Source organism: Callospermophilus lateralis, chromosome 1 (assembly GCF_048772815.1).
Source record: "Callospermophilus lateralis isolate mCalLat2 chromosome 1, mCalLat2.hap1, whole genome shotgun sequence".
In the NCBI taxonomy this organism is placed as follows: domain Eukaryota; kingdom Metazoa; phylum Chordata; class Mammalia; order Rodentia; family Sciuridae; genus Callospermophilus; species Callospermophilus lateralis.
In genome coordinates, this window is record NC_135305.1 from 143,351,688 (window position 1) to 143,357,117 (window position 5,430).

General features: G+C 39.7%; 1 long non-coding RNA gene across 1 annotated transcript; it reads right to left on the reverse strand.

Annotated features, from left to right (window-relative positions):
* Positions 1-299: 299 nt before the first annotated feature.
* On the reverse strand, positions 300-3,477 carry LOC143638310 (uncharacterized). Its single transcript, XR_013154586.1, has 3 exons — positions 3,429-3,477; positions 2,949-2,973; positions 300-343 (listed from the first exon to the last, which is right to left on the reverse strand). It is a non-coding gene; the product is annotated as an uncharacterized LOC143638310 (long non-coding RNA).
* Between the last annotated feature and the right edge of the window lie 1,953 nt (positions 3,478-5,430).

The following is a 5,430-nucleotide window of genomic DNA, read 5'->3' on the forward strand; positions in this document are numbered from 1 at the left end:
AATAGCCAACAATAAAAGCCAAGCTACTTGATGCTTAGAAGAGGCAAATTCAGGACAGAGTGGGTCTTGCATGGAAGAGTGTGTTTAACTGTCAAAGCAGAAAAATGTCTTCTTACAAACAGGATGCTCAAAGTCATGAGGTCTACTAACTCTTACCTTTATAAAAGCAATACATATTGCTGTTTATTTTTATTTCACGCCAGTTCCTCATTTCCCACATTAGTTAGGTGAACTCAACTCCTAGAAGGAAACCTTTCCCATTCTCTCATACCCTTAGGGCTGTTCCTACCTGCAGTCTCTTCCTCGTCACTGCTTGAATCATAATCTTTGGTCCATGTCCAACCTTTGGAAATACAAACATCAGCAACAGCATTACTAAAGATTGTCTCATGCATTCTTTGTCACAATTAAGCTCATGATGGCTAGTAGGATTGCATGATATTTTTCCCACACGGAATTGTGTGATTGAGGCTTGGTCCTTAGTATGGTAATGATGAGAGTTGTGGCACCTGTATGAGGAAGGGTCTCCTTGGAGGCAATGAGGTCATTTAAGGGTATGAGACTCGGAAGTAGGAATATAGATTTCTCAAATCTTGTTAGATCCTGGTTATATAAGAAGAGAAAATGAATCATCTTCTCCCTGCTGGCTTCCTGTCTCCCCATGTGATGTCTCCCTCCTGCACCTGCATCCATGCTGACACCACCAATCATGCAATGCAGCTAAGAGGACATTCACTAAAGCCAACTGTTTGCCAGTGCCTAGCTCTTTTATCTTAAGAACTGTAAGCTAAACACACCTGTATAAATTATTCAGTCTCAAGGGTTTTCTTATTAGCAAGAAAAACAGAGTCATACTTAATATTAATGGTCAGGATCACCCTGATCTCTGTTCTGGCTTCTCAGACCATCTCTAAGCTCTGGGGAGTCAGAGGCCTCAAACAGGATGCTGCAAACAATTGCAAACCTTCAAGATAGAAGGTTTCAAATTTTAACTACTTTCTTCCATTGGCACATTATTACTCTCTCTTTGAAACAGACCAATTTGACATGCAAACCTTAATGCCAACAGTTTCAGGAATACAAACTCACAAAACATACACTGTGCCATCATCAGAGCAGCTGCCCATGAGAGAATGGGAATGTTCTCTGCCTTCTGCACATGGGTCTAATGGCCACTTGAAATGTGGAACTGGGATAAGACTTTGAAAGTTTTGTATTTAAATTTAAATAAAATTAAAAATATACACCATATCCAAATAGTGATTGCTATTTTGGATGACCAAGACCTGGAGTTCAAAGATGAAGCAAGCATGAATTTCCTTCCCCTAGGTTTCCTTGGACATCAGTTTGCTAGCATAAACTCACTGCTCATTTAAAAGTAGACTGTGGACTCATGCAAAAGGGTCAGGAACTCTCTGAGGGACTGAGTGCTCTGCATCAACAAAATCAATATTTAAATCCAGATGGCTCCCCACAAGGTTAGGCACATACTACCTAGAGCTGATGAGAAATGTGGGACACAGTGCTATCTTCTAAACTTCCCTAACGATTCTGACTGGTCCTGGTGAGATGCCAGGTGGATAACTGGCTCACTGTAGAGCCCCACATGCTGGTCAAGTGAGGTTTTACCACAGAGGGGCATTCATCAAATGCTGATAGGGACTAAGATGAAGACACTCTGCCCAGGGATGAGCTCAGTGGTCCCACCCTCACAGTGACCAGTCAGTGTCAGTATCCATGTATGTATGATTAGAAGGACCTAGACAGCATTTGAGACCAACAATGTGAAGACCTATGTGATATCCTGCAGGCCACACAGGAAGCAGCACAGACCTAAACTGTGGGATCAGACACCACTGCTGAGCTGAGCTTGATCTTCACTGGACCCCATCTTTTGCTCTGTAACTAGATGAGCTGCAGCTGCTCTGGTAATTCCCAATGAAAATACCTACAGTTTAAACATGTTTCCCATAAAGTATTGTCTATCAAACGACCCAATAAGGCAGATTTCAATGTCAGTTGGAACATGCAAACAAACCCCTTCCTTAGCTACTGGAAATGCTGACCTGGGCATTTTCTCTGTCTCAAATTCCTACCATAAGTGAGCACAGTGTGCTGGTGGATCTGAGGGTTCCTGTTAAGTATTGACCCTGTCCAGAACTTTGTGCTTAGAATAGGAATTGGAAAATAAATTCTGACACCTCTCAGAGAAATGTATATGAACGTGAAAAGCTGTCATGAGTGAAGTGTGATGAAAAATCAAATGCCCTGACTAAATACAGGGCCATTGACAGGTGAGTTTTGTTATTAAATGAAGTTGCTACTGGTGCAGAGACAGGAATGAAACAGAGTTTTTTTCCTTATTGAGTGTTGTGAAAATTTTCCATGTTTGGATGGGATATATTTTGCATGTTAATTGAGGTATTCATGGCGTGGAATGAACTGCACACAATGAAAATTCATCATTTGCTCTATTCACACATATACAAAATCATGATCTATTGGACATGGCGTTTTTTTGTTTAAACAGGTGGTCATTGGCATCTTGGTGTGTATATATCTAGAGAAACACAAATGTGCAAAAATGAATACAAAGGTACACTCAGAATCAAGTGACATGAATGTACCCAGAGAAACACATACAAATCTCTTCTGGAACTAACCACATCATTCAACTCACACAGGTGCTATCAGGAACTATGGAGAATGGCCATAGTTTTTCTTGCGTGTTTTTTTTTTGTGTGTGTGTGGGTGTGTCCATATGTTTGTTTGTTTGTGTGTGTGTGTGTGTGTGTGTTTAATCAATTTGGACCACAAGCTCCTCACTTCTCATTCTCAAGGAGGTAGTGAAATTTCTGAGACTCTCAACTCAAAAGGAAAGAAGACTGTCCAACCCTTGGCATCATCTACATTTTGCATCAGAAATAGATTGAGGCCAGGATACATACCAATTATGGGTCCTCTTGAATCCTCCTGTAAATACAGAAAAGGAGTCACTATGAGGATCAAGCCATGCTCTATCCTGTATGCACAAGTCCTTTTTTATTTTTTGATATTAGAAAATCCAATGAGAAAGTGATCAATTCAAGGAAACTCAAAGGCAAGGACAAAGCAAATGTACACTCACCAAATGACACAAGCTTCTCTAGGGGAATTTGTGTCACAGGTCTATATGAGGTGATAAATAAGGAATTCAATGGCCAGGAGGAAAAAACCACAGAAAGGCACAAAGCTTGCTATTATACAGTGTGAATCTGATATTCTTTCTTGTGAATGTTGCCTTCAGTGAGGTCTCAGTTGGCAACAGACACCCCCATAAAAATCTGCACACACAGAAAATTGTTTGTCATCTCCAAGAAATCATATTACAAGAGAAAGATAAACTAAAAAGTAACACTTGGATTTCAGAGGAAGAAAAGCAAACTTACCATGGCTTTTGATGGGGCCTCCTGACCCATGCTTTCTCCAGGAATGAACTCCACCATTCCATTTGGGGGAACTAGGAGGATGAAGAAAGACTATTATTATATGGCTTATTGCGTATGAATTTTTCAGGGTATTTCTTGATATGAACAGCAGTGAAAATACACAGCAAAGAAAAGAACAAGAATTAATGAGAAGCAGAGCCTTTGGTTTTCCAGCTAGACTAGAACCACATGTGATATGTACATTTGAAATTTTGTACCCCTAGGTATATATCTTTCTAGGGATGACCACTGAGGCCACTTTAAAAGTATGGAAAATATCTCACATCTCTGTAGGAGATATGAGTACACTAATACATTGGAATAATCTGGAGTGTGATATATCACTAAGTGATGAATACATTTCCCTATCCAAAGCATCACCATCAGGATAATTTCCTGAATTCTTATATCTTCTATCACTTACAGAGTCAAGAATCTGGATCTTTTGACTCAGCATCATCTCTATCTACCGAGTGGGCCTAGTAACCAGAACTTAAGATCTGGGTGTCATGGAGTGTGAAGGAATTGTATCATACAAATCATGCATTAGTGTGGGTTTTTATTTTTAGAAAATGGACTTTTTGCTGGGCATGTTAGAACAGAATTTCTGAGGAACTTCCCACAGCCTCACAAATGCATACACAATTATTACACATTGACATGCTCAGAGATACCTCCCCACCTTCATTCACATAAATGCACACCAACAAAAAGACAGCTGTCTCAGGATCATGGTAGATGGCCATAATCCTTTGCTGGATTTTTGCTTTGTCACCAAATCCCAATCCTCATTTCCAAAAAAATATCTAAATCCAGGATAACTTTTTTCATAGAGACAGGAAGGAATGTGTGACCTATCTAAGTACAGAGGTTTTCCTCAGCATGTTAGGAAGCTGAGAATACTTACATTGCTCATTTGCTGCGGAGGATACCTGTAGTTCCAGAAAAGAAGACAGTGTGAGCAGGAGATCATTTTCGCAAGTCTATTGTTGGCTGTGGTGACATTAGATAAATAGATGGGAAAATGCAGTTGGAGCAAAGATCACAAAGTAAGGCAGAGAGGGCACTTGTGAAAATACTAGAGCTTTGCATGAGAGATTTCTCAGGTACAATTTTATGACATGCACAAAATTCATTTTCTACCAAGGAAAAGTGCCACTGAGGAAAATGCTCACTACAATCATTTGACAATGGTTGTTGTCATATGTGAATGTCATCTTGAATCATTCTCACAAGTAATAGATGTGTAGTCATAATTTCACCACAAAAGAAATTGTATGAGTCACCTATAATGATCACTATCATATTTTCATGCAGGAATTTGAATTAAAAGGGACAGAACAACACTTATATCTTAGACAAAGAGGAGTTACATTACCTCAGCAATACAATTTACTTGATCTCCTCCCAAATCCACTGATGCCACTTGCATGATGACCTGACTGCAATCTAGGGAAATACAGGGTCATTGTCAGTACATTGGTTTGCTGATGAATTACTCCAGGGGCTTCCTTACTGTGGACATGGGTCTAGAGTGTATGGAGATGGTTGTTTAACACACACAGGCTCCGTTACTGCTGGAATATGATTGTTTCTGAATGGCAGAGGAGCACACCAGGAAACAAAAATTAAAAATATAGAATAAATGGAAGGAACTACAATGAGAAATGAAATATTCTATTGTTACTCTAGTAGTTTCAGCATTCCTTCATAACACTTGACAGATCCATCAGGAAGAAAAGAAAAAGTATACTCTTGAATCAATCATCGCTATTGTGGGTCATATTACTTCCACCCCAATACATGTTTAAGTCCTAACACCAGTACCTCCAAATTTTACTGGGTTTGAAATGAGAGTCATTGTGATCTTAGCAATTAAAGGTATCTTCTTGGAGCAGGGTGGACCCATTCTCCAAATAGGGCATCTGTTATCATAAGAAGTTGGGGCACATTCATGAGGGAC